Source organism: Acomys minous (assembly GCF_964271855.1).
Source record: "Acomys minous genome assembly, chromosome: 8".
In the NCBI taxonomy this organism is placed as follows: Eukaryota; Metazoa; Chordata; class Mammalia; order Rodentia; family Muridae; genus Acomys; species Acomys minous.
This window is the reverse complement of record NC_140489.1, coordinates 6683120-6696325: the sequence shown is the minus strand read 5'-3', so window position 1 is coordinate 6696325 and position 13206 is coordinate 6683120. Positions and strand designations below refer to the sequence as shown.

The 13206-nt window shown below is 43.1% G+C and overlaps 2 gene segments (V, D, J or C); both read right to left on the bottom strand.

The window, feature by feature from the left end:
* Positions 1 to 13206, bottom strand: part of LOC311603962 (Ig gamma-1 chain C region secreted form-like) — a 615341-nt gene that overhangs the window by 38554 nt on the left and 563581 nt on the right.
* Positions 1 to 13206, bottom strand: part of LOC311603963 (Ig gamma-2A chain C region, A allele-like) — a 100620-nt gene that overhangs the window by 60453 nt on the left and 26961 nt on the right.

The following is a 13206-nucleotide window of genomic DNA, read 5'->3' as shown; positions in this document are numbered from 1 at the left end:
AGGTCATTTTCTTGTGTTTCCGTTGTATGTGAGTTCTCCGGGTTGTTTTCTTTGGGATAGCTGGGAACTGGAGACGTCATGTTGTTTTGGGGTTTTTTGCGAATGCTTTTATGCTGTCCCTTAGACATCTTGCCATCTTTGTTTTTGTTGGGTAACTTTCAGAGAGTCTGATGATAGATTCACTTGTTTTCTCATGATTTCCGTAGGCTGGAAGCCCTGATATTTCACTGGTGTGGATGGCAGGAGGTTAGCCCTGTAGTTTTGGGCTCTCACCGCCAGTGATCCTCAGCTCCCCTTTGCTGTGGGTCCTGCAATCGTTCTGGGTCTCTGAATGATCGTTGGGTCAGGCCAAGGTATCCACAACCTTTTGGGTCCCCTGCCAAGTCCAGCCAGGGATACTTGGCCCGAGCCATGCGTCGAGCTCAGCTAGTTTCTCAGGGCCTGAACTGTCTGCCACAGCAGGAGAACTGCGACTGCACTGAGCAAGCACCTGGTGGAAGTGAGCGCTCCGCCCAGCTTGTGTCACAGCAGGAAAACCAAGGCTGCACTGAGCAAGCACCCAGGGTATAACTGAGCACTCCGCCCAGCCCGCGTCACAGCAGGAAAACTGCGGCAGCACTGAGCAAGCACCTAGGGTAGAAGTGAGAGCTTCGCCAGGCTTGTGTCACAGCAGAGAAACTGAGACCGCGCTGAGCAAGCACCCAGGGTAGAAGCGAGCACTCTGCCCAACTTGCGTCGCAGCAGGAAAACCAAGGCTGCGCTGGGCAAGCACCCAGAGTATAACTGAGCGCTCCGCCCCGCTCGCGTCACAGCAGGAAAACTGCTCTGCGCTGAGCAAGCACCCAGGGTATAACTGAGCGCTCCACCCCGCTCGTGTCACAGCAGGAAAACTGCGTCTGCGCTGAGCCGGAGCCCAGGGTGGAAGCGGGCACTCCGCCCAGCCTGCATCACAGCAGGGGAACTGCGCCTCAGGCAGAATTGCCCACCGAGCCGAGCCAGCCTCTCCACAGCACAGCTCACTGAGCAAACACAGGACTCCGGGCCGAACCATCCGCTGAGTCCAGCCTGGGTCTCAAGGCACCACATGACCCAAATCCTGTCCAGAATCTCCTCTCCCACAGCAACTCCCACCATCCACCACACTAATCGCCTCCACTGGAAGGCTCTGAGCTGCAAACCTCAGCCACCGCCGCTGTCGCTGCCGGAGCCGCTGATGGCACTGCTGTCCCCACCGCCGCCGCTCTGATCCGAGAAAGTCCTCGCTCCTCCCCTGTGCAGGGGCAGGCAGGTCCTCCGCACCCTGGTCCCTTTGAACCGTGGAGCACTTCTGCTGCCGTGGTGTGGGGACCTTGGTGTTCCTGGCTCAGAAATCTGTGCAATTCCCTGAATTGTTCGCTGGAGCTTTCAAACACGGTCCACACTGCTCGCCGCCATCTTGGATCCTCCTTTTCAGGTGCAATTCTTATAGGTTTGTCTTTTATATTACTTGAACTTTTTCCCTTGCAGCTTTTAATATTTTTTTTTTGTACATTTAGAGTTTTGATTATTATGTGACAGGAGGAATTTCTTTTTTTTGGTCTAATTCATTTGGTGTTCTGTAAGTCTCTTGCATTTAAAAATTTTTTATTATAATTTATTCACACTACATCCTGATTGTTATCCCTATGTTCCCATCTTCCTGCTCCCACCCTTCCTCCCTCTTCTGCCCCATTCCATCCCCCCGACCTCAGATGGGGTGGTCCTACTACGCCACCATCAAGCCACAGCCTATTAGGTCTCATCAGGATAGCCTGTATCCCCTTCCTCTGTGAACGCACAAGGTTGTCCTGCCAAAGGGCAGTGACAAAATTGTGGACACCAGAGTGCATGTCAGAGGTGCAACAGAAGCCCCTCCCCCATGTGGAGAATCAGTTGTCATCCATCAGATACATCTGAACTGGGGGGGCATTGTCCTTGATTAATGCATCAGTATGTGCAGACACACAGGCAGTATGTGTCTAGATCCACAGGCCTTGATGGTCTCCCAGTGAAGCTTCTGATCCCTCTTGGACCTTACATCCCCTTACTCTTCACTATAACTCCCAGGGCTCTACCCAGAGTCCAGCTTTGAGTCCTAGTATCTGTCATGACTACTCAATGTGTGGGATCTCAGAGGGGGTCTATGTTGGGCTAATATCCACATATAAGTGAATACACATCATGTATGTCTTTCTGGGTCTGGGTTATCTCACTCAAGATGACCATTTTTAGCTCTATCCATTTGCCTGCAAATTTCAATATATCTTTGTTTTTGATAGCAGAATAGTATTCCATTGTGTAAATGTACCACAGTTTCTTTATCCATTCTTCAGTTGAGAGACATCTAGGTTGTTTCCAGATTCTGGCTTTTACAGATGAAGCTGCTGTGAACATAGTTGAACAAATGTCCTCATTGTATGGTGGAGCATCCTTTGGGTATATGCCCAGGAGTGATGTAACTGGGTCTTGAAGTAGCACTATTCTCAATTTTCTGATAAAGCACCAGATTGATTTCCAAATTGATTGTACAATTTTGCACTCCTACCAGCAATGGTGGAGTGTTCCTCTTTCTCTACATCCTCACCAGCATGTGCTGTCACTTGAGTTTTTGATCTTAGCCATTCATGTAGGTGTAAGATGGAATCTTAGAATCATTTTCATTTGCATTTCCCTGATGACTAAGGACTTTGAGCTATTCTTTAAGTATTTCTCATTTGATATTCCTCTGTTGAGAATTCTCTGCTTAGCTCTGTACCCAATTTTAAAAATTGGATTATTTAATATAGTGGAGTTTAATTTCTTGAGTTCTTTATATATTTTGGATATTAGCCCTTTGTCAGATGTAGGGTTGGTGAAGATCTGTTCTCAATCTGTAGGCTGTCACTTTGTTCTGTTGACAGTGTCCTTTGCCTTACAGAAGCTTTTCAGTTTCATGAGGTCCTATTTACTAATTGTTGATCTTAGAGCCTGGGCTGTTGGTGTTCTGTTCAGGAAGTTGTCTCCTGTGCCAATGAGTTCAAGGCTCTTTCCCACTTTTTCTTCCAATAGATTTAGTGTGTCTGGTTTTATGTTGAGGCCTTTAATCCATTGAACTTGAGTTTTGTGAAGAGTGAAGAAATATGGATCTATTTGCATTTTTCTACATGTAGCCATCCAGTTAGACCAGCACCATTGGTTGAAGATATTTGTTTTCCATTGTATGATTTTGGCTTCTTTGTCAAAAATCAAATGCCCATAGGTGTGTGGACTCATTTCTGGGTCTCCAATCCAATTCTGTTGACAAACCAGCCTACTTCTATGCCAGTGCCATGCTGTTTTTATTATTGATATTCTATAGCACAACTTGAGATCAGGGATGGAGATTCCTTGGAAAATCTTTATTGTACAGGATTGTTTTAGCTATCCTGGATTTTTTGTTTTTCCGTATGAAGTTGAGAATTAATATTGTGTAAAAAATTGTGTAGGTATTTTGATGGGGGATTGCATTGAATCTGTAGATTTCTTTTGGTAAGATGGCCACTTTTGCTATGTTGATTCTCCCAATTCATGAGCATAAGAGATTTTTCCATTTTCTGATATCTTCTTTAATTTCCTTCTCCAGAAACTTGAAGCTTTCCTCATATAAGTCTTTCACTTGATTGGCTAGAGTTACACCAAGATACTTTATGTTTTTAGTGGCTATTGTGAAGGGTGTAGTTTCCCTAATTTCTTTCTCAGCCTATTTGTGTGACTTTTTTGAGTTAATTTTGTATCTAGCCACTTTGCTGAAAGGGTTTATCAGCTGTAGGAATTCCTTAGTAGATTTTTTTGGTCACTTGTGTATACCGTGATATCATCTGTGAATAGGGATACTTTGACTTCTTCTTTTCCAATTTGTATCCTCTTGATCTCCTTTAGTTGTCTTATTGCTTTAGCTAGTACTTCAAGTACTATATTGAAGAGATATGCAGAGAATGGGCAGCCTTGTCATGACCCTGATTTCAGTGGAATTGATTTAAGTTTCTATCCATTTAGTTTGATGTTGGCTATAGGCTGGATGTACATTGCCTTTAATACATTTAAGTATGTGTCTTGTATCCCTGATCTCTCTGAGACTTTTAATATGAAAGGGAGGTGGGTATTGTCAAATGCTTTTTCAGCATCTAAGGAGATGACCATGTGGCTTTTTTTACTTTCAGTTTGTTTATATGGTTGATTACATTGATGAATTTCCATATATTGAACCACCCCTGCATGCCTATGATGTGAATCATATGTGGTCATGATTGTTGAGATTTTTAGACGTGTTCTTGGATTAGTTTGCAAGTATTATATTGAGTATTTTGGCATCATTCTTCATAAGGGAAATTGGTCTGAAATTCTCTTTCTTTGTTGGGTCTTTGTGTGGCTTAGGTATTAAGGTGACTTCATAGAATCAGTTTGGTAATAATTCTTCTGTTTCTGTTTTGTGGTATAGTTTAAGGAATATTGGTATTAGTTCTTTTTTGAAGATCTGGTAGAATTTTGTGCTGAATCCATCTGGCACTGTGCTATTTTTGGTTGGGAGACTTGTGATGACTGCTTCTATCTTCTTAGGGGATATAGGACTATTTAATTTGTTTGCCTGATGTTGACTCTACTTTGGTAACTGGAATTTATCAAGAAAATTGTCCATATCATTTAGATTTTCAAATTTTGTGGCATATAGACTTTTGAAGTAAGACCTAGAGATTCTAAGATTTCTTAGGTATCTGTTGTTATATCTCTCTTTTCATTTCTGATTTTGTTGATTTGAATACTCTCCCTTTGCCTTTTAGTTAGTTTTACTAAGGGTTTGTCTATCTTTTGAGTTTCTCAAAGAACCATATCTTGGTTTTGTTAATTCTTTGAATTGTTTTTGTTTCTTATTTATTGATTTCAATCCTTAGTTTGATTATTTCCAGATTTCTACTCCTCTTGGGTGTGTCTGCATCTCCCCCCGCCAGGGCTTTCCAGTGTCCTGTTAAGTTGCTTGTATGAGATGTCTCCAATTTCTTTATGAAGGCACTTAGTGCTATGAATTTTCCTCTTATAATTACTTCCATTGTGTCCTAAAGTTTTGGATATGTTCTACCTTCATTTTCATTGAATTTTAGGAAGGCTTTAATTTCTTTATTTCATCCCTGACCCAGCTGTCATAGAATAGAACATTGTTCAGTGTCCGTGTGTATAGACTTTTTTGTTGAGGTTCAGCTTTAGTCCATGGTGTTCTGATAAGATGCAGGGGATTATTTCAATTTTCTTCTATCTGTCGAGGCTTGTTTTGTGAATGATAATGTGGTTAATTTTGGAGACAGTTTCATGAGGTGCTGAGAAGAAGGCATATTATTTGTGCTTGGGTGAAAAGTTCTGTGGATGTGTTAGACCAATTTTATTCATGACCTCTGTTGGCTTCATTATTTCTCTATTTAGTTTCTGCCTGGATGATCTGTCCACTGGTGAGAGTGGGGTATTGAGGGCTCCTACTATTAATATGTTGGCATTGGTGTGTGGTTTGAGCTTTAAAAATGCTTCTTTAATGAATGTGGGTGCCCTTGTATTTGGGGCATTGATGTTCAAGATTGAGATGTCCTCTTGATGGAGTTTTCCTTTGATGAGAATGAAGTGTTTTTCCCTATCACTTTTTATTAATTTTGGTTGAAAGTCTATTTTATTAGATATTAGGATGGTTAATCAAGCTTGCTTCTTGTGTCCATTGGCTTGGAAAAGCTTTTTCCAGCCCTCTACTCCAAGGTAATGTGTATCTTTGTTGCTGCAGTATGTTTCTCGTATGCAGCAAAATGTTGAATCTTGTTTCCTCAGCCATTCTGTTAGTTTGTGTCTTTATACTGGGGAGTTGAGGCCATTCATGTTGAGATATTAGTGACCAATGATTGTTAGTTTCTTTTATTGTGGAGTTGGAGGTGATAGTGTGTGGCTGTGGCTGTTTTCTTTTGGTTTTGTTGTTGTGAGAGTATCTGTATCCTGTATTTTCTTGGGTGTAGTTGATCTTATTGGGTTGGGTTTCCCTTCTAGTATCTTCTGTAGATCTGGGTTGGTGCATAGATAATGTTTGAATTTAGCTTTGTCATGGAATATCTTGTTTTTTCCATCTATGGTGATTGAAAATTTTGCTGGATCTAGTAGCCTGTGTTGGTTTCTGCGGTCTTTTAGTGTTGGCATGACATCAGCACAGGTCTTTCTGGCTTTCATGGTCTCTGTTGAGAAGTCAGGTGTGATTCTGATAGGTCTGCCTTTATATGTTCCTTGGCCTTTTCCCCTTGCTGCTTTTAATATTTTTTGTTGTTCTGTAGATTTAGTGTTTTGATTACTATGTGGTGGGAGGAATTTCTTTTCTGGTCTAGTCTGTTTGGTGTTCTGTAAGCCTCTTGTATTTTCAAGGGCATCTCTTTCTTTGAGAAACTTTCTTTTCTGATTTTCTTGAAAATATTTTCTGGTCCTTGAACCTTGGCATCTTATACTTCATCTATCCCTATTATTCTGAGATCACATCTTTTCATGGTATCTTTGATTTCTTGCATGTTTTGTTTCACAAATTTTTCTGTTTTAATATTTCCTTTGAGAGACGTATTTATTTCTTCAATTGTATCTTCAGCCCCTGAGATTCTCTCCTCCACTTCTTGACTACCACTGTTGATACTTACCTCTGTGATTTCTGATCTCTTCTCTAAGTTTTCCATTTCTGGGGTTTTCTCAGTTTGTGCTTTCTTAATTAATTCTAATTCCATTTTCATGTCTTGAACAGCTTTAATAATTTCATTTGTCTGTTTGATTGTGATTTCCTGTTTGCTTCTATGAAGGAGAGACAACCTTTTTTTTTTTTTTTAGTATCCCAAGTGTGACATCAAAGCAGTCTTGTGAGAGAACAGGTGAGGTTAATCCACTAGAAGACCAACCACCTCCTGTGGAAGCTTGATTGTTGCCAGCTGAAAAAAATCTGTAAACAGACTCTGGGAGAAGATATATGAATGAGCCCAGAAGCAGAAGTGGTGTCCTTGGAGACTTGGGATAGTTTTGGCTGTTCATCACTCCACTTCGAGATGCTCCTAGAGAGAACCGCTTGAGGGAAGGCTTTGGGGCTCTGGCTTCTGCTGAGGATCCAGGTTCTGGTTACTTCAGGTTCCAGCAGAAGAAATCCTACTGATTATGCCAGGAGAATCGCTCCTCAGAACTGATATCCTTAAGGTTTTGATACTGTGTTCCTTAATCCTCTTTTCCTACTGTTTTGGTTAGTTAAGTTATAAGTGACATATGCTTGGTTAATAAGTTGTAATAAGATATATTGGTTAAGAAAATTGAGCCTACACCTCTATTCATTTGTTTATATTTGGCTGTAGTTCTTGAAAGGATCTATTCATTTCCTCTTTATATTCCTCAAATAACTGCACAATCATAGCTTAAAGATCACTTTCCTGAGATTAAGCTGCATTAGAATGTTCGTTGTTGTTTGGGATTTCTGGTGGAGCCATGCTCTCTTGGTTTTTGTTGGTTTTATTCTTACCTCTACCTTTACCATCTGCTGATGGAGCTCAGGTTTTCTAAGTGAGAAAGTCCCTTCAGAAGGTAGCTTCTTGGTTTACTGGTTTAGGGGACACTGTCTTCCAGGAACTTAGTCAGAGGTCTGTCCCTTAGGATCCAGGATTCAGTAGGATTCCTCTGACTATTCGGTATCCTCAGAGAAATCAGCAGCAGGGTGGAACAGTGGCTTGGAGGCCAGTTGCTGTTCTTGAGGGTCCCAGGTTTCACTGCACCTGCCCTCTGTTCCCCAAGGGGTCTGCACTCACTCCAGTACTCAGAAGAATGCAGGGTGCTTGAAGTTTGTGATTCCTGAACCTGGGGGGATATCTGGCTGCAACTGTGTGTGTGTGTGTGTGTGTGTGTGTGTGTGTGTGTGTGTGTGTATTGTTACTGGTTTTGATCCTCCCCAACTGTTCAGATTGAGAAGCCCCCTTGTCAGTGAATTGGATTCAGCATCCTGTTCACTTAACTGGTTTTGGTGCTTTGAGCCTCTGTTCCTCAGGGGGCCTGCACTCACTCTTGTCTTTGGAAGAGTGCAGGTTGCTTGAAGTTTGTGACTCTAAACCTGGGGGATGGGCTGGTTCTGCTCCTCCTCAACTGTTTGTACTGAGCTCCTCCTCAACTGTTTGTACTGAGAAGAATTGAGAAACTCCCAAGCCAGTGGTTCAGATTCAGCAGCCCATTCACTCACCAGCTTTGCTGCTCTGATCTTCTCCTCCCTAGGGTGCCTTCGATTGCTCTAGTGTTTTGATTTAATGTTTTCTTTGGTAGATGTATAGATTTCTTTAGTTGTATTTTCTACACCTGAGATCCTCTCCTCCATCTTGTATTCTGTTGGTGATGCTTACCTTTGTAGCTCCTGTTCTCTTCCTCTGTTTCCCCAGAGAGGGGAGGAGATCCCAGGACCTGGACACAGGGTTCCAGCCTCAGACCTTCCAGCTGACACTGCCATGTTGTGGATGACTCCAGAGACACACAAATCCAGCCTACAATTCACAGCTCTAGCAGCTGTGTTTTACATCTCTAGGATTTCCTTGGTTTGTGTTTTCTTTATTGACTCAACTTCAATTTTCAGGTCATGAACTTTTTAATTCATTTCCTTTTCAAGTTTGATTGTATTTTCCTGTATTTCTTTGAGGGATTATTAGTTTTCTCTTTACAAACCTCTAGCATACTTATAAGCATATATTTAAGGTCATTTTCCTGTGATCCAGTTGCATTAGGATAGCCAGTGTTTGATGGGGTTTTTAGTGGAGCCATCTTGGCCTGGTTTTTGTTGATTGTGTTCTCATTCTGGCCTTTAGCCATCTGTTTGTCACTGGCATTGGCTTCTTGATCCTGGAGCCAGCTAGAATTTTCAGGCATGCTGAAGCCCTGCCTGGGTTGTGTACTGGGGCTGTGTCTCTTTGAGGAGCTTGTAGCTTTCCTCTTCTGGTTGTGTCCAGATGTTTCTATAGGCAGGGGATTTGTGTGTATCTGAAGTCTGGCAGGTCTACTCAGGACAGCTGGTAGAGCTGTGAATTGTAGGCTGCATTTGTGTGTCTCTGGACTCTGGAGTCATCCCTAATGTGGCGGTGTCATCTGGAAGGTCGGAGGCTGGAGCCCTGTGTCCAGCTGCTGGGATCTTCTCCCCTTTCTGGGAAACACAAATGGATGTTGGTGCTTTGGAGTTAGAAGCAGCATGGCCACTTGCTCAATTGCATTTCCTGCTCTCCAGGTAGGTACTCAGATTCTACTCCTGTTGGGCTCCACCATCTTACAACCAGATCCTGTAAGCACCTATTGTCCGGGAGGTCCTCACAGAGAGACATACAGAATCATGGGCCAGAGGGTGAGGACCATGTCTCTATTGTCTGGGAAGTGGAAGGAGTCTGGTGCCTGGAGACTGGAGTCATGTATTCCTTGCACTTAGGTGCTGTGCTCTGGTAGGCAGAAGGTACTGGGCAACCCTGTGTTCCTTGAGCATAGGAGCAGTTGACAGGGGTCTAGGACTATGTGTCCCCAGCTTCCAGGATGCCTCCCTTTGTCTGGGAAACAGAGATGTTGACATCCAGGAGTCCACATCCAGGCCACATGTCCATAGTCTCTGATCTCCTGGTCTCAGATAACATGTGTACTGTGTGCCACCATCTTGGATCTCTTGACTAAATAATTTAAATACCATGAGACATAACAGTAACAAATAAATCCACCACTTTATTTATTTATTTTTGCTATTCACTTTGCAGCCTGATCACGACCCTCCCCCTCTTCTTCTCCCAGTCCCCCCTTTGACCCCTCCCTCATTACCCCATCCCCTCATCCTCAGAGAAGGGGAGGACCCCCATGGGGTCCTTATATACTTATATACATCAAGTTGCAGCAGGAATAGTCAGCCTGTTTTCTTATAGGACCCAGCACCACCAGCTCAGGATGAGCACCATGCACACAGTAAGCTCAGCACTCTCCCATCAATAACTAATTAAGAACATGCTTTACAGTTTTGCCTATGGCTTTACCAATTGATGGTCCATTTTCTCAGATGACTTTAGCTGAGTCAAGTTTACATAAAAAGATCCAGCACAGGGTTGGAATCAATGTCCTGTGCCTGTATGAAGACCTGCCAACATGACAGTCACAGGAAGCCTTGTGTGCCGTGGAGGACCCATGTCTGATTGGTTCTGTAGTCACCCCCTTGAAGCCTGGTAGGAGAGTCTATGGTGCAGAATGGGTGGAGTAAACACTGAGGTTGCAGCCTGCACGGTCTAAATGTAGTGAGGGCACAGGTTGCTACTAAAGCAAGGCAGCTCTCTGGGTAGACTGAAGAAAGCAAGTGGGATCTGCTGAGAAGTTGATGCCAACAGCTATCTTGTTAAAGGAGCTCATTAGGCATGTGGGCTTTCTAGGAGGTGATCCAGTATTTTGCAAGGTCTGTACCATGATACACCCCCAGAATTGCTTCCAGCCTCTGACACGATCTCAAGAGCCATTGATTTGGGGAAGTTCAGTAGGCATGAGAGATCTCTGGAAGGAATCCAGTATTTTGCAAGGTCTGTACCGTGATGCACCCCAGAATTGCCTTCAACCTCTGACAATCCCGTCAACTGTGCACTGCTGCATCTCTCTAAAATCTGGCATTAGAACCAGGCCTGGTGGGTCATGCCTTTAATCCCAGTACTCAAGGAGGCAGAGGCAGGTGGATCACTGTGAGTCTAAGGTCAGCTTGGTCTACAAAGTGAGTCCAGGACAGCCAAGACTACATTTAAGGCTAGCCTGGTCTACAAAGCAAGTCCAGGACAGCCAAAGTCATACATAGAAACCCTGTATTGAAAAACCAAAAAGAAAAAAACATCTGGCATTGGTGTGAACTGTTACTTTCTGGGTATTAGCCAGCTCTGATTTAGCAAACTTTCTACAAGATCTTGTTGAGGATGTAGTGTTTGTTGCTCAGATGAGTTAATCCCTGATTATGGAATTCCTGATTTGATTCAATAGTTTTAAAAGTTAAATTGTTTTAGATCCTCTAAAAACAATTTTAGAGAGCTTATGGCTGCAATGAATACTTTTGAGGACCTCCAGATGCCTCATTAGGGGATAGCCTTGAAGCAGATTTGTGGCCTCAGATAAGCCTTAACTCCAGATGGCACCATGAATCCTGGTATTCGCCATAAATATAGGCAAGCTGGCTTAAATTTCCCATGAACCCAAGATATAATGGGGCTACCTAGAAATGTCTAAATTAAGTACAAGCCTTAATGTCTAAATATACAAACTGTTCTAATTCCTTATACCTTGTCACTTTTTGGCATCTTATATTCATTTTAAATTTACTCTGTTTCTTATAATGAAAGACAGATAAAATTATACTCTTGAACTCATTATGAACTAAGAGATAGCTGGATAATGTATAGTTAGATCAGTCCTAATTGAAAAATTATATATTCTTGTAAAATTTAGACCCTCTTAAGCTTTTAACGCTTTGTTAACTTTTGTAACTCTGAGCTCAGTATGACCTTATGTAATGGATGCATAGATAAGAAATGTTTAGCTTTAAAACACATAACCTTTTGTGTTTTAGGATTCATCTTTTTGTGATTTATTGTCCTTTTTTGACTATGAGGTAATTCCCCTTTCTCAGAAGTATACATATGGTGGCCAACAATAAATGGCATTGAAATTGGGAAGCTTAACTTCAGTTGAAGTTAAGATGACTAACTTCACCCACCTTTTCTCTTGAATGTGTGTGTGTGTGTGTGTGTGTGTGTGTGTGTGTATGTGTGTGTGTGTGTGTGTATGTGTGTGTGTGTATGTGTGTGTGTATGTGTGTGTATGTGTGTGTATGTGTGTGTGTGTATGTGTGTGTGTATGTGTGTGTGTGTATGTATGTGTGTGTGTATGTGTGTGTGTATGTGTGTGTGTATGTGTGTGTATGTGTGTGTATGTGTGTGTGTGTATGTGTGTGTATGTGTGTGTGTGTATGTGTGTGTGTGTGTGTGTGTGTATGTGTGTGTGTGTGTGTGTGCTTATTTTCTATCTCTCGCTTCTTCCTTATTTTCCTGTAGATTCACAAATAAGTCAGCAGACTCAGGGCTTTACCATCAGCCTTCTAGGCCCAGTAGGTCTAAGTTTACAGTAGCTTACTGGAGATTTCCACACTACAGATCAAAGAGCCTCCCCTTATGACCCCCTGCAGTTTCTAGCCAGAAGCCGCTTTTACAGCCTCAGCCATAGGAAAACTGTGGTCAGTTTAAGTTCTCCTTGGCCTCAGTACAGCCAGTCCCTAGAGAAGTAACCCTGGGCTTCCTGCCCTCTTTCTTATTTCAATCCTGGCCAGTTGCCTGAGCCATCCACTCTAGAGACCCAAGAGATGAAGCACACTGGAAGGGAATCCACATCCTACCCCAGAGATCCTACCCTGGACCTCTTCAGAGCCACAGCTGGGCATTAACAAGGTCAATAAGAACAGATAAGAGAAAGGGAAGGAGGAGTGTTCTAAGTATGTGCAGGAGCCTGCACACTAGAAGGATGAGATAAGGAAGTGGAAAGGGAGGGGGAGGGGGAGGGAGAGGGGGAGGGGGAGGGGGGAGGGGACGGGGGAGGGAGAGGCAGGTCCCTTACAATGGCAGCTGTGAGTGCCACTTAGTTAAGACAGCTTTATTTGCCTCCATTCATTGCTCCATTTTCACCCTGGTGCTACATTTCATGGTGTGTGGCTTTTTGTCCATCCTCACAGCCAGCAACTCAGCCTCTGGCTTTGGTGTCACATTGTGTGGTGTCATGTTTCCTAAAGTCTGTCATGAAGACTCTTTTGATCACACTCAGGGCTACCAGGGAATCTTCATCTCAAGGCCCTCAGTCAATCTCATCTGGTTTTTGTCCACAGTAGACCCCAGGTCCATAAGTTCAAGATCTAAGACAAGGATACCTCTGAGGTGCATGCTTCCAGCATGCACACATATCGACTTTTGATGTCTTGAGTAGGAAACATGAGGTTGACCCCAAGGCCAACCTGTGGAATGTGAGGCCACAGTGCATTTAGATGTGAGCTGTGAGTAGAGATGCTAATAGGCTCCAAGACTGCGTGAGTGCACTGAGGGAGATGATGAGAGGAATAGCCGGGTAGAGCAGGGAAGGTATTGTCTCCTCATGCACCCTCACACCTGCTCCCCACAT